At 36.7% G+C, this 16,100-nt stretch overlaps 1 protein-coding gene across 2 annotated transcripts in view; it reads right to left on the minus strand.

Annotated features, from left to right (window-relative positions):
* The window catches only part of LOC145269861 (uncharacterized), a 101,500-nt gene that overhangs the window by 8,179 nt on the left and 77,221 nt on the right, over window positions 1–16,100 (minus strand). The window contains exon 1 of one of the 2 annotated variants that reach the window (XM_080125589.1): window positions 4,047–4,183. The exons of the other annotated variant lie outside the window; for it this stretch is intronic. The gene's annotated coding sequence lies outside the window, so the exon portion shown is untranslated. Of the gene's footprint in view, window positions 1–4,046; window positions 4,184–16,100 lie in introns of those variants that run through there. 2 annotated transcript variants of the gene reach the window in all.

Genomic DNA, 16,100 nt, shown 5'->3' on the forward strand with positions numbered 1-16,100 from the left:
TCGTAGGAGGTCATGTTGGTGATATTCTCAATGTAGTTCAGCGGGTTCAGGTCAGGGAAGGAGGGAGACCAGTGAGAGAAGGGTACAAATCTTAGCACTCCTTCTGAAACCAAACCTGAGTCTCTTTGGACTTGTGGGCCAGCACCGAGTCCTGCTGTCACACCCAGGGTCTGCCAGCGGCCACCTGATTGCTCCAGAGTATCACCACACTCTTCAGCACATCCAAGTACACTTTGGTGTTGACTTTCAAACCAACTTTGAAGATGTGAAATGGCATGATGTGCCCTTCACTTGAAACCACACCAAAGACCATTACTGTGGTTGTCCGATGTGTTGAACTGTGCTCTCAAGTGTTGAACCATCCTGATTTACATTTTGAGGGTGCTGGCAATGGTCTTGTTGTTGTCATAACTTGGATCAGTAAAGAGCATGAGTTGTACAGCGGCACATCTCCAAACTCGCCCGTTGAACATTGTGTCACTTTCAGACATGATAGACGGCTCCTATCACTCATGATATTTGTACACAACTGGCCAACTAGGAGATGGTCTGCAACAAAAAAGAAAACCGGTTTTCATCGAACAGAATTACAATCATCTTGTCTTTTCTAAGGTGACAACCTTATCATTCTACCCTGTATATATATATATATATATATATATATATATATACACACACACACATATATATATATATATAATCAAGAACGTTTCAGAGTAAAAATCAAAATATTATTACATAGTATAATAAAACTAGACGTTTTAATGCTTTTTCTGTCTTTTGATTTGGACTCGAAAATTTAATTGATTTGATATTTAAAAAACATCAGCATAAAACCATTTTTATCAGCTATACATACACACACACACACATATATCAACTGCCGACTATTAATGCGATGGTTGTAGGTTCAATCCTTGGCTAGAGAAAGGTGCTAGTTTAGCCTCACTGATGAGTTGTGATACAACGAAACTACTGTATGTGGATGACCACATCATATACATATATATATATATATATATATATATATATATATATATACGTATAAGAACGTATAACATGGATTTTACCAAGCAAGCTGGATGTAAAAAACATTCATATCCTTTTTCTACAAATCCTCCTGATACAGGACTTCTGATAAATGCATTATTTTCACTTTGACTTTCCATGTCTCACTGACTTTAGCAAATAGGGTGCATACCTTTATAACTATTTGCTAATATTTTCTCTCCTCTGATGAGATGGTAGACATCGAAACCCTATAGGTTAAGGAGATTAATTTTCTAAAGCATTCTTTGTCTTGCTTAGAATAATAAAAATTCTTTGATATGAAACTCAACCACTTCATTTCATTTCAATGAGAGTTTTTTAAATTCATTGAATTACAATTTAATATATATATATATATATATATATATATATATACACATATATAGTCATCCACTAGGTCACTAGGTGTGTCAGAAAGTTCCTGAATAATATTGAATAATTCAACCCCCGTCTTTCCAAGCTTATAACTACTCAAAAAATGTAATTCGAACCCTAATTTCTTTTTTCAATGAAGGAGCAAGGACCAAGGTTATATTTAAAAAAAAAAAAAAACGTGATTTAAAAAAAAAAGGTTTTAAACTTCGGACTTTACAGGTAAATTTCTAAAAAACTATTCTTTTTTTTGCTTTAAATTTGAATATATTATTTATTGATCTTTTATCTTCAATTTGTGATACATAAAACTTTGGTGAGTAAATTAATTATTTACTTTTTAATAGACACTTCAAAATGGGGGGCATGAATTAATTCGACCCTCTGTCTTTCCAAGCTTGTAACTACTCGAAAAATGTAATTCAACCCCTAATATTTTTTTTTTCAATGAAGGAGCAAGGATCAAGGTTTCATTTTAAAAAAATACAAACAACGTGATTTTTTTAAAAAAAGGTTTTAAACTTCGGACTTCACAGGTAAATTTCCAAAAAACTCTTCTTTTTTTTTTTTTAAATTAGAATATATTATTTATTGATCTTTTATCTTCAATTTGTCATATATAAAACTTTGGTACATAAATAAATTATTTACTTTTTAATAGACATTTCAAAATGGGGGGGTGAATTAAAAAAAAAAACGTTTGTCTAAAATATTATACTTAGTTTATTGGAAAGAGCATAAAATTTCACAATGACCCTGAAAATATCGTAAAAATAGAATCAATAGAAAAATTTTGATAGATTTTTAAAGTTTAAAAATTGAAAAATACTGAACTCGTAAAATTCAATTAATTTCATTGCTGTTATTTAAAAATAAAAAAAATATTTCTATTACTTTTTATACAACTTTAATAGTTTATTTTGGATTTACCCATAAAGAAAATAAACAACCCACTTTTAAAAGAGAAATTACGAGTTTTTTATATTCTATTAGCAGTTTCATGTTAGGGGTGTCAAAAATTCTTACAAAAATTCTGATACACCTAGTCATCCACATACAGTACTGTTTCGCTGTTTCACAGCTCATCATTGCGGCTAGACAGGCAACTGCCTCATAATTATATTTCTGTAGAAACATATTTTCTTATATATACCAATCCTTAAGAAGCTCAATGTAATTACAGAGAATAAATGACAAAAAGTTATACTCCAAAATTCATGATGTTGACCATCTTATAATTTATTCCTTTAATTCAGTTGACTTATACAATTCTTGACAGTACCTGTTTCTTCTAATAAGTTACAGGCATAATAGATTCACTGATTGATATAATAATTAAGTAACTGATTTTGCGCTACGAAACAGATACTGTCAAGAATTGTATAAGTCAACTGAATTAAAGGAATAATAACTTTTCTACCTAACTGGATATGTTTTTAGTGTTTTTATTTTATATAACATGTTTATTCAGCTCAAAAAACATACAGTTTTTACCGATGTATTGGAAAATTTAAAATGGCGCCCGACTCTCTCTTTGACGCGGTAAGTTTGAGAAAAAGAGTTAAAAATAGAAAAAATATTCACAATACTGTTAAAAACCCACTGAATATATGTCGGTCTATGTCACAGTAACATATAGTGAGCAAGTTTCTAACAGTATTTTGTCTAGTTTTTTATTTATAACTCCTTTTTCCAAACTTACCGTCTCGAAGAGAGAGTCGGGCGCCATTTTAAATTTTCCAATAAATCGGTAAACACTGTATGTTTTTCGAGATGAATAAAGATGTTACATTAAATAAAAACACTAGAAAATTATCCAGTTAGGTGGAAAAATAACTTATCTTGCCTTTGAGAACATTTATTTGGATACTTGTCCAGTTTAATCAAGACATTAAAAAGTGAAAATATCGAAAAGTTATATTGTACGTATCTGCTTTAGACTGAAGATCTCCGAAAAAAAAATTCACTTAATTTGATCGAGTAGTTTCTTTTTTTTTTTGTTTGTTTTTTGGTTTTTTTTACAGCAGAAAAACACGTTTTTATGAGAGCGCGTTGAAGGCAGTCATCCTGGATTTGTTTTAAATTTTTGTTTGAATTTTAGAAACGCCAAGGGGAGATAACTCCAGTTAAAGCGCCGACACTCCCTCCCCATCTTTAATACTAGCTTTTCTTCCTAAAAATCGAACCTTTTGCTCGGTATCATAACAAATTGTTTTTTCGGTGTAAAAAAATAAAAACTACTTGATGAAATTAAGTTAAAATTTTTTTTTCGGAAAACTTCGTTCCATAACAGATACGTACAATTTAAATTTTTTTCGATATTTTCATTTTTTAATGTCTTGATTAAACTGTACAAGTACCTTTATTTGTTATATATTTGTTTTTTGACAACTTTTTCGAATCGATGTGTAAAGTAATACAAACCCGTATTAAGTTTCGAAATTAAATAATTTTGTTTTTGTGAAAATAATTACTGGCGTCGAAGGTTGAAAATATGTACGAAACTAAATGAAATGGTCTTTCAAACGATTCGATGGTTGATAAAAATAAAAAAAATAAATAAAATATAAAACGTTCGTTACGAATTGCTTTTGTAAATCGTAAACAAATTAAATAATACTCACTTTTTGTACAATATGATTTGAAATAATTTCACTGACAGAAATGGGGTTTCTAATTTAGAGGCGAGAGTGTTTTGTTTCGGGGAGAAGAGAAAATCAAAATGGCGTTATGGAAATCAGGTTCGCAGTAAATTAAAGAATCGGAAAAAATAAAACGAACGATGATGCTATCTCTTACGATTCAAAGTATTTTTATTTTGTCTTTCTTAGTGTTGTATAGCTTTATTAGTACAAAAATATTTTAGTGTTTATTTAAAATTACACTTATTTAAAAAAAAAATACAGAATTTTTTATGATGTACGTACTACTCGACTCGTCACCGAACGAAAATATCATATTCCAATAATCACGTAAATTGATCCAGTAGTTTTTTTGTTTTTGTTTTTTCTCTAGTGCAGCAGCTTAGATAAGTAGGTTCCGCAGACGAGCCTCGTTCTGAAAAAATCTGAACAGTTAGATAGGGAGGCAACAGGCCCCCCGCCCTCTGTGGCACGGGCGACAAGATCAAAGTGTAGTAGTATCTGTTCCGACAGATGCTGCAAGCTATGACTAGCAAAGATCATATGTGGGGGTAACCCCACATATCTGACCTTGGTCACTGAAGGGGCAACCCTTCATACCAACAGTTACTAATCCAGCTCCCATTTCCCACCTCTCGGGAGCTGGTTCCCCCTTTCCCTCCCCCTCCCCCTATCTCCACATTAAAAAACGGCCTTGTGCCTAATTTGCTCAGTGGGGAAGCAAATAAATCCCAACAGTTAGATAGGGAGGCAAGTAAATAGGAAGTAATATGGCAGCTGAAAACGTTTTTCGACCCCAATAAAAGCATTACAATACATTAATAAAAAATTTACTCCTTGGCCTTTTGGTCAAGATCAAGGTGTAGTATCTGTTCTTCAGATGCTGCACTTCTATTTCTTGTTCTCTTTCGGTGGAGGAGAGGTCCTTCACGACTGAGACAATTTTTATTTTTGTACCTTTTCTCCACGTTAAAAAACGACCCTGGTGTCTAACTCTGTCCCGTGGGGAGGCATAGTAAATAGGTACAATACATTTAAACTCTGAAGAATTTCCGCCATGCACATTTGTTGTTCTAAGGTAACTAGCCACTACTTGTGTTTCAAAGTTTTTTTGTTTTTTTTAAGGCGCTTTAAACTAGTAAAAACATTAAAGCTTTTTTCGTTTGTTGTCTTTTTTTTTTGGAAGTTGGAGGCGCCCTTATTATCCGAAAGAGTCAGCTATGTCAACACTTTGCAATATTTTTCAAAATATCATATTCCAATAATTATGTAAATTGATCAAGTAGGTTTGTTTTGTTTTGTTTTTAATTAAGAAAAGCAAAGGTTCACGTCAACTTTCCGCACCCTCCCCTACATTTTTTTTTTCTTTTCTTCTTTTTTCAACTATTTCTGCAGATTATTATCGATTGGGCAATAAGCTAACAGATCATTTAAATTTAAAAAAAAAAATTAATGAAAAAATATCATTATTTAAAGCATTTGGAAGGAGTTTTCAATTTCACATGCAACGTTCCAGTAAATCGATCCCCCATTTCTTGAACTTGAATTTACGATAGCCTCGTTTTCACCTTGGGTCCTTCGACTCCTTCAGCCCCTGCCCCGCCATTATTATTATTATTAAGATTTTTTTGCTTTGGGAAAAGTTCGGTCCCCCAACCCCGTCATTATTTTTTATTAATTTATTTATTTACATCTTTTTGGGGGATTATCTAGATTCCAAATAAGATAACATAAATTTTGGAGCATTAAAGTATATAACACTGACTTTACCAATATGGTTTTTTCTTTTAAATAATAGGTGTCAGATACAAAGAAAATAGCAAGAATATTGATAGGCTTTGAAGCCTTCATCACATTGGGAACAACTTTAATAACTAAATAGATAGTCATAAGTTCTAAGATAGAAAGGGGCTTCCGTTTAATAGGAGCCACCTTTGCCTTAGCAAATAATAGGGAGTATTGTGTTCCTTGTTTTACATAAAAGAAAACCCCATTTGCAAGTTTAGATGCATCACAGAAGCATATAAACTCCGCCGGAGAGTCCTCCATCATCACAAGTCTGGGGAACTCAAAATCACATAACTTGTTTAACTCCTCAGCAGAAATAACCTTCTTAGTGACACACAATATGGTTTCCGTTCTGCTAGATCTACAGCAGATGTGCTTACAATTATATATACCATAGGATTAGCGAATCTCTCAACGGAGGCAACCTTTCTAGGGCAATTGCTCTTGACATATCAAAGGCCTTTGATAGGGTATGGCATAAAGGTTTACTTCACAGGATCTCCAGCTATGGTATAACTGGAAATGTCTTCTCAATTATCAAATCATTTCTCTCTGATAGGTTCATAAGAGTAGTAGCTGATGGGCAGAAATCAGAAGCTCACAGTATTAATGGTGGAGTCCCTCAGGGTTCTATCCTGGGCCGAACTCTCTTCCTGATTTACATTAATGATCTTCCAAATCACATTCTTACATCATTCATACACATTTATGCTGATGACGCTACCATCTATGGAAGCACATCTAAGATCGTAAACGACCAAGATCTCTCCGATTCTCTCTCCTCTGATCTTAAGCACGTGATACAATGGGGAAAGGAATGGCTGGTTACTTTTAATGCATCTAAAACTAAGCTTCTATTTTTACATCATCAACGCTCTGATCCCCACCTGGCATCAATTAAAATGAATGGCTCTCGTTTTGGGGAGGCCTCAAGTTTTGACAAGCTTCTGGGCTTGACCTTTACTCCTGATCTGAAATGGAACAAATACATCAAATCTGTTGCCAAAGCTGTTAGAAAAATGGTGGGATCCTTCTATCGATCCAGTAGATATCTCACTGTTGATGCAATTCTCTATCTATATAAGAGCCAAGTTCGTCCTAGGATGGAGTACTGTTGTCACATCTGGGCAAGAGCTGCTAGAAAGGACTTATCCTGCCTTGATAGAGTTCAAAATAGACTTCGTAACCTCATAGGAGATGTCCTTTTTTCTTCCCTGCAACCTCTTTCTCATAGAAGAAATGTAACGAGTTTGTCTTTGCTTTATCGTTATTTTCATGGCAAGTGCTCGACTGAGCTTCAATCTATGGTTCCCCCTCACCAAACTTTCACATGAAACACTCTTTCACAAGAAACACTCGTCTAGTTGAAAACACTATCAATAATTCCCCCCACTCTTTATCTGTGCCTAAACCTAAACGTAGATTCCATGAACAAAGCTTCTTTCTTAGAACTGCACGCCTGTGGAACTGTCTTCCGTTTTCCTGCTTTCCAGCTGACTACAATATGCTTGTCTTCAAGTCCAATGTAAACAAGTCCTTGGTAAGTCATTCCATATAAGTTAACAAATTTACTGAATTTCCAGTACTGACAATTACTATATTGTCCAATTGACTGCTGTACACTCTTTAACCCTTATCCTGAGCCTTGATAAGTGGTTATGCCTATGTAAAAAAAAACCCTCCTTAGCAAGGGTTTGCCAAGAAGCTATAAAATTTTCAAGAATCTCCTGATCCAGGCAGTTTAAAACAAATCAAAGGACTTTTTACAGGCAACTTATAAGGGACACCATTACTGTAGATAGTCCACCTGCAGAGGAAGACCTGGAAAACTACTGTAGGCCTCTATTTGAAACAGAAGGCAAATACAATCAAGAAGCCCAGTGAATTGAAGATATTATTAGGCTCACTGAAACCAAGCCTCAGATGCCAGAATCAGTTATAACTCCTAACATGGTAACAAGAAAACTGGCACAATTCTCCAACCACAAAGCACCTGACATCAACAATGTCCAAAACTTTTGCCTGAAACAATTGACTACACTCCATCACCACTACGGTGATTGCTTCAGAGGTGAAGAAGCAACACCATTCTGGCTCAGAGGAGGACACGAGCCTCATACCTAAGACCAAAGAGACACAACACCCAAATACAAGCCAATATGTTGTCTAACAACTACCTACAAGCTTCTCACTGGTCTGGTAGCTGACGATATATATGACCACCTATCTTCTGAGACCTACCTTGAAAAAGAGCAAACAGGGTGCAGAAGAAAATGCCTTGGTACCAAAGACCAGCTATTAATCAACAAGACCATTTTAGAAGACTGTAGGGAGAGGCAAAAGAACCTGAGCATGGCATAGATCGATTACCAGAAGGCATTTGACATGGTTACTTGAGTCATACAAGATCCACCTGGTAATTAGACAAAAACTGGCAGCTCTCCTTCAAATGTGGAAATCCACAATATCATCATTAAGTCACAATGTAGGAAAGACTATTATCCCTGAAGTAAAAATCAAGAGGGAAATATTCCAAGATTACAGCTTATCTCCCTTACTCTTCTGTATGGCAATAGACTCACTCAGCAAGCTCCTGAATAACAATCCGAGTGCCTATAATTTGAGTCAGGGATGCCATCGAGATCCAAGCAAGACAGTAAACTATCTGCTCTTCATGGATGATCTTAAGCTGTATGTCAGCTCTGACACGGATCTGTACCAGCTTCTGCAGGTAGTACACACATTCTCCAATGATATCGGAATGATGTTTGGCCGGAATAAATGTGCCAAGTGTACACTCAGAGCTGGGAAGAAGACCCACACAGAAAATATGCAGCTTAAGACATATGAAGACATCGACATCAAGGATCTAGAAGAGCATGCCTTATAAGTACGTTGGCATTGAGGAAAACGAGAACATACAACATGCCAAGATGAGGGAGAAGATTAGCAAAGAATATGTACGCCGTGTGAAGAAGATCTGCAAATACAGGTTACAAATAAAAAATAAAATTACTGCCATCAACCAGCTTGCCATGCCAGTAATAACGTACAGCTTTGGTATCATTGACTGGCCACAAAAATGCATCAACCAGCTAGATGTAAAGACATGGAAGCTACTAACACTTCATAAAATAATATATAGGAATCAGTGTCTACCAAGACCGTATTTGCCTAGGGGAGAAGGAGGACTAGGACTCTCAGAGATCAACCACCAACACAGGGCAACAAAAGTTAACACGGGCCAGTATCTGAGAAGCTCCCAGAATCACATCCTCTCAATGGTATATGAACATCAAGAGACAAGAGCCAGTAGAACAACATCAGTCACCCAGCTGGCCAAGCATTTTGGTCAAGGCTGTCTCACAGATCAGGCTGAAACACTAAATAAACCTGCCACAGAAATAGCAAGCAAGAGTCGGCAGAAATATACCGAGACCTTCCAAAACAGGAACCTTAAAGAATGGGACTAACATCAGCGTGCAAAGTATTTTCTGGGGGAACTCTCCCAGGAATACATAGACAAAGAAGGTTCCTTAGACTGGCTCAGGAGGGGAACCTTCCACTACGATCAGGAAAAGGTTATAATGGCTGCTCAAGACCAGGGATTGATGACCAATGCATTCAAGAAGATGGCAGGTTTCACTAATGACAACAAATGTAGATTCTGCCACACAGAATTGGAAGGTGTAAGTCATCTGGTATCAAGTTGCAAGGTTCGTTTGGGGGACGGCTACTACACAGCAAGGCGAGACACGATAGAGTATGTAAGTACCTCCACTGGACCATCTGTAAAAAATAAAACATAGAATGTAGCAGCAAATCCTGGGAACATCAACCTGAAAGAACAGCTGGAAATGCCATACATTACGACCATGTAATCCCTACAGCCATCTACCTTGAAAATGCTGCTGTGAAAATTGACATAGTTATATGGAATAAGTTAGAGAGAGAGTTGCAACCTTGGTTGAAGTGAATATCCCTAATGATAGAGGTCTGAACAGAGCCGAAAGGGAGAAACAGACCAAATACCAAGGTCTCATGTATGATATGAAAAGAAACTGGAATCTTAAGGAGATATCAATCATACCAGTTATTATATGTGCCACAGGGCTTATGAAGAAGAACCTGAAATCCTACCTAACTAATATTCCTGGTGAACCAAATGCAAAAGAGATCCAGACAATTGCACTTTTTTTTTTTTTTTACACAGTGATCACCACTTATCAAGGCCCGGAAGCCACTCAGGGATAAGGGTTATTGCAAGTACATTACGTTAGTGTGGAGATTTGCTGAAGTGTTTAATTAAGGGGGCGGTTCATTAGGAATTTGTTAACATTGGACTTGAAGACATCCAAGTTGTAGTCCGGAGGGAAGCAGGCAGACGGAACAGAGTTCCACAGGCGTGCAGTTCTAAGAAAGAAGCTTTGTTCATGGAATCCGCGTTTTGATTTAGGCACAGATATAGAGTGGGGGAAATTTTTCACAGTGGATTCGGCTAGACGGGTGTTTTTCGTGAAAGATTGGCGAGGGGGGACCAGAGATTGGAGTTCAGACGAGCACCTGCCATGGAAATAACGCTAAAACAAGGATAGACTCGCAACGTCTCTTCTGTGGGAGAGAGGTTGCAGGGTAGAGAAAAGGGCATCCCCCACTAAGCCACAAAGTCTATTTTGTACTCTGTCAAGGCAGGATAGGCTGTTTTTAGCAGCTTCTGCCCAGATATGGCAACAGTATTCCATCCTTGGACGTACTTGGCTTTTATAAGGGAACAACGAGAATACTAAAAAGAGCTCTCGGTTGGTTTCAATAAAAAGCAGGGCAATGTTAGCAGCTGGTTTGGTTGTCCCTTACTCGGCATTATACTCTTCAAAGGAAGAAAATGAAAAAAAATAAATAAATAAGAAAACACTAACGTAGTGTTTCCGAAGGTGGTGAAATGGGGCAAAGTAGTCTCAGGTTCCTAGGGTCAGGGTTCATACCATACAAACAGTAAATTTGCGACAGGTTTGATCATCAGATTTATTGTTAGCAACCTCGAATGCCTTTAAAAAAATAAATTAGAGTGGTTGGTGTTCTATTGTAGCATAAGGTAACATTTACCTTAAATAAACAATGCTTAATTCAATGATATCAGTAGTTAATAGAAATTAATTTTTCTTCGAGTTATATTGAATTTGTTAATATGGACTTTAAGGTTTGTTTTTTTTTTCGTAATGTTCCTGTAAAAATTATTATTTTTTTTTTTTGTTATTGTTACAATTTATGTTTTATTTTCATAAAAAAAAAGCAAAAATAATTTTTTTTTTTTTACTACAGAAAACCATAACTTTAGTAAAGGTATTTTTTTGTTTACAGATTATTGAAATTATGGGTTTATTATATTCCGTGATCATTATTTGAAAAATACAAAGATTTCATTAAAACTAGTTAATTTCCTGATTTTTGGTGAATTTGTAAGTAAAGGGAGAGGTCTAACTGTTTATACATTTTGAGCATCGACGTTCATTTTGCACGTCTATATGTGATGTTATCAAGCTAATCAAAAACCTGGATTCCAGTAAAGCAACTAGCCCCGACGGCATTCCAATTATAGTGCTCAAAAGGCTTCAACCAGAAGTAGCGCCCATACTTAGAAAGTTATTTAAGCATTGTCTTAAAGAGAAATGCTTCCCAACACCTTGGAAAGTCTCATCAGTATGTCCTGCATTTAAGAATTCAGGTGATCGTTCATCTCCCTCTCAGTACAGATCAATAAGTCTCCTGTGCATCATGAGTAAGCTGCTGGATTCTACTAAATAGAGAAGTAATCAACCAACTCAGCAAAAATAACCTTACTGACATGCAATATGGTTTCTGTTCTGCTAGATCTACAGCAGATGTGCTTACAGTTATATCTCATAGGATTTCCCCATTGTGCCACGTGTTCAAAATCAGAGGAAAAAGAGAGCGAGAGTCAGAGAGAACTTGGTCGTTTACGGTCTTAGATGTGCTACCATAGATGGTAGTGCCATCAGCATAAATGTCTATGAATGATGTAAGAATGTGATTTGAAGATCATTAATGTAGATCAGGAAGAGAGTTGGGCCCAGTATGGACCCCTGAGGGACTCCAGCATTAATACTGAGAGCTTCTAATTTCTGCCCATCAACTACTACTCTTATGAACCTATCAGAGAGAAATGATTTAATAACTTGTTTTTTATTTTTATTTTTTTTTATTACATTTTCACCCCAAACAAGGCACATTGCCACTTTGATGTAGGGAGCTACTATCAGGGACATAAGCTACTGGGGTACTATGTAGGAAATTGGGCAGCAAGATGTCGGTTCATGATACACTTGAACTTCTGCATGTCAGTACAGTTGGGGAAGCAGGGACCCGGGAGGGAATTCCAAACTCCAGTGGTTCTGAGGAAGAAACTACTCGAATAGAAGGCTTTCTTACATCTAGGGATCTCTACTGTGAAGGGGTGGGATTTTGTTGCTTGTCAGGTTTGTCAGGGGTGTTTACGTAGAGGGGGTACAAGTGCTTGCAGTTTGTTGGAACATTCACCGTTAAAGTACTTGTAGAACAGGCAGAGACATGCTACATTTCGTCGATGGAACAGAGGCTGAAGCTTAGATGACAGTTCAGGACCTATCAGATTGGCAACTCTCTTTTGAACCTTGTCTAGGAGTGAGAGTCTACTAGCAGATGCACCAGCCGAAATACGACAACAATACTCCATACATGGGCGAATGGTGGCCTTATAGAGGTGCAGGATATTTTCGGGCGTTAGTAGCTTTCTAGCACGGTAGAGAGAACCTAACTTTTTCACAGCAGTCCTGGCAATGCTCTCAATGTAATTGTTCCAACTCATGTTTCTTGTGAACATTAGGCCGAGGAGTTTAAAAGATGTACTTTCAGATAAAGAGTCTTTGGCCATTGCTATTGGTGGTAGAGAAGGTTTCTTGTAGTTATTGAAGGAAACAAGTTTAGTTTTGGCAGCATTGAATGTGACCATCCATTTTTGTCCCCATTCCACTACAGATTGGAGGTCATCCTCTAGTGTTTCTGCCATTTCTTTAAATATGTGTTCATTTGTTTTCCTGTCGTGTTTGTTATAAGCGTGGTGTCATCAGCATATATACCCATCTCACAGACAATTTTGTCAGGGAGGTCATTTATGAATATTAGGAATAATAGAGGTCAAAGGATAGCCCCCTGAGGCACTCCTGCATTTATATCATATTATTTAGATGTACGACCGTCGAGGACAACCTGGATTTTTCTCTTAAAGCAAGATTCATTAAGGCATTTGTTTTAAAGTTTGAAGAGGATTGGAGCTACTTTGGCGGAGCACTCTTTTAATAGCACAGCCGGGATGAGATCAGGTCCACATGCTTTTGAAGTGTCAAGATTTTTTATGATAGCATGCACCTGAGAAGGAGTGATTTTCAGATCGTCTAGTGTGGCATCTGTCTGCAAAGGAAAGTCCGGGAAAGGGCGGTTAGCAGGATCCAGTGTGGAGTTGGAGGCAAACCGACTGGCAAGCATATTAGCCTTTTCAGTTGCTGAGCAAACCTCATGATTGTTGGATAGTGGGGGAATTATTGATTGCCCATTATTTACTACACTGTTGTAGATTTTCCAGAAGTCACGGGTTCCTAATTTCTGTGCTTCTATGCGTTTTTTAATGGTTTCAGTAAATTCTCTCTTAGCTGTCGCTATTCCTTTCTTACAGTTACTTCTGGCTTCTATATACTTCTGCCTGTTTGAACTAGATTTATGCTGGTTAAATCTGTGTTTGTTCGCATGACTCATCGTAGGGCTGTCTTTAACACCCTACACAATCTAGCACACCCCGGATGCAAAGTCACAGTGAAGCGGATTACAGCTAGATTTTTCTGACCTAATATGAGGTGTGACATCACTGCCTGGACACGTTCCTGCATTTCCTGCCAAAAGTCGAAGGTGCACAACCATATCCATGCACCTCTGGGAACATTCAGCACCCCAGACACTCGATTCAGCCATGTCTACATTGATCTGGTTGGATCATGGCCAGTCAGACAGGGATTTACATATCTCCTGACCTGGATAGACCGTTTTACACGGTGGCCTGAAGCTATTCCCCTAAAAGACATTTTGGCTGAATCTGTAGCGCGAGCCCTTATATCGGGCTGAATATCGTGCTATGGAGTCCCCACAATGGTTACTACAGACTGTGGTGCCCAGTTTGGATCCCACCTGTTCCAAGAACTTCCAGGATTTTAGGGATCAAATGTATTCACATGACAAGCTATCACCTGGCTTCGATCGGGATGATAGAGCACTTCCATTGACAATTGAAAGTTGCGTTACGTGCTTACCCAGATCAACAGCAATGGAGCGAATACATACCTGTTGTCGTTCTTGGCTGTCATGCAGCTATCAAAGAGGACCTGGGATACTCTCCAGCCGAATTCGTATATGGAGTACCTCTATCGCTGCCAGGTCAGATGCTGGCCCTGATAGACTTAACATTGTCTGATCCAGCTCTGTTTATAAACAGACTGCGAGCTTACTTTAGTAAGCTCCCACCTATGAAACTTAGGGAACACACCATAAAATCTTCGGTCCCCAAAGACATTTCTACATGGACACATGTGTTTCTTAGAAAAGATGCTATAAAAGCCCCTCTAACTCCACCCACTTTCGCGCACTGATAAAATTTTTACATTAGACATTAGTGGAAAAAAAGAGACAGTTTCAGTAGACAGGGGGAAAAGAGCTTTTCTCCACACCGAAACACAAGAGCCACACATTCCCCCTACTTACACACAGCATCAAAATATACATATACCATATACATGAAGTGAATACTAAAATGACAATTATATTACTACTACACATAGTAGCCGCCATGTACATTGGCCCAAAAAACTATGTAAAACTTTGTACGTATAAAACTTTACATATTTTTTATTATATAAAAAAAAGAAATTTTCACTGATGAGACACTTCCGGACATTACGTCTACCACATATTTTGTATTTTTTAAAAAAAAAGAAGAAAACTGCCACCTTTTTATTTTCTTCATCAGCTTTCCGCTTAAGCAGGGGGTGATGTAGCGGTTGACAACCTATTATATATGTGGATCAATGTCCTTTGCCAACGTGATTCGGCAAAACTGACCAATCGGTTGGCAGAGCACATTGATTTTAACTGTCCCCTAAAGGACTATTTTAAGCCCTTTGAAAACTCAGCTGATTTGGGGCAGAGAGACACCAGCCAGCGACCAGAACAGATCACTCTCACAGCACTCCTAACACCGCTATTCACTGGCTACTTCCACCGTCGCTCACCTACCCGACCATCAGCAGACGACACCCAGCCAAGCAGATTCCTTTGCCCGTTCTTTTCAGTTCGAGAAACAATCTCGTCTTTCTTCTGCAATAAACCCCTTTTGTTGTTATTTGTTTCAAGGAGATGTTTTGTTGTTTGTTTTTGTGATTATTAATTAAATACCTGTTAGGAGAGTAATGCACCTACATTTTTTTTTAATATTTTAATCTATCGACATTTCTATTTATTATGAAACATAAGAGTTCAAATACATAAAAAATATTTAATTTCTTAAAATTTAAATACACGTATTGAACAAAAACTTACCTTGAAGTTGCAATTAAAAAAATGAATATAAATTTAATATGTTTTTTTTAAGTAGCGTTTTTTCGAATTAATTACTATAATTAGTTGAATTGTCAAGAAGAAGAAACTTCCTAAAATTAATTTTTAAAGATTAAAACGATTAAAATTCCATTATTTCAAAATCTCCCATTACAACATAGATTTTTGATTAATTGTGTTAAAAAATTTTTTAAATATTAAGTTTTAATATAAACATGACCCTTGTCAGCTATTTTATTGCGAGATTAAAACCGATTTGAAAATATTATTGCACAAATATTAAGCATTTTGTAGCCCCCCACCTCATATTTTGTTTGTCTCCTTTTACCAAACAAAATATGAAACCCTGTAGGTAACCAAATGAACATTCAGTAAAACCGTATTTCGTACTTAATATACAAATGTTTATAATATTATTAATCGTTAAACTGTGTAAATCTTAAAACCTAACAAAATTATAACAAGGATTAATTATGAATTGCTGTTTAAAGAAGATAAAAAAAGGTTTTAAAAATCATTAAGTCGCTTCTGCTTTTCCATAGTTCGTATAGTTAATACAAGTCTGACGTCACAGGAATATGTGCTTCATTTTTC

The sequence above is a fragment of the Euprymna scolopes genome, chromosome 45, assembly GCF_053919585.1.
Source record: "Euprymna scolopes isolate OS-2025 chromosome 45, ASM5391958v1, whole genome shotgun sequence".
In the NCBI taxonomy this organism is placed as follows: domain Eukaryota; kingdom Metazoa; phylum Mollusca; class Cephalopoda; order Sepiida; family Sepiolidae; genus Euprymna; species Euprymna scolopes.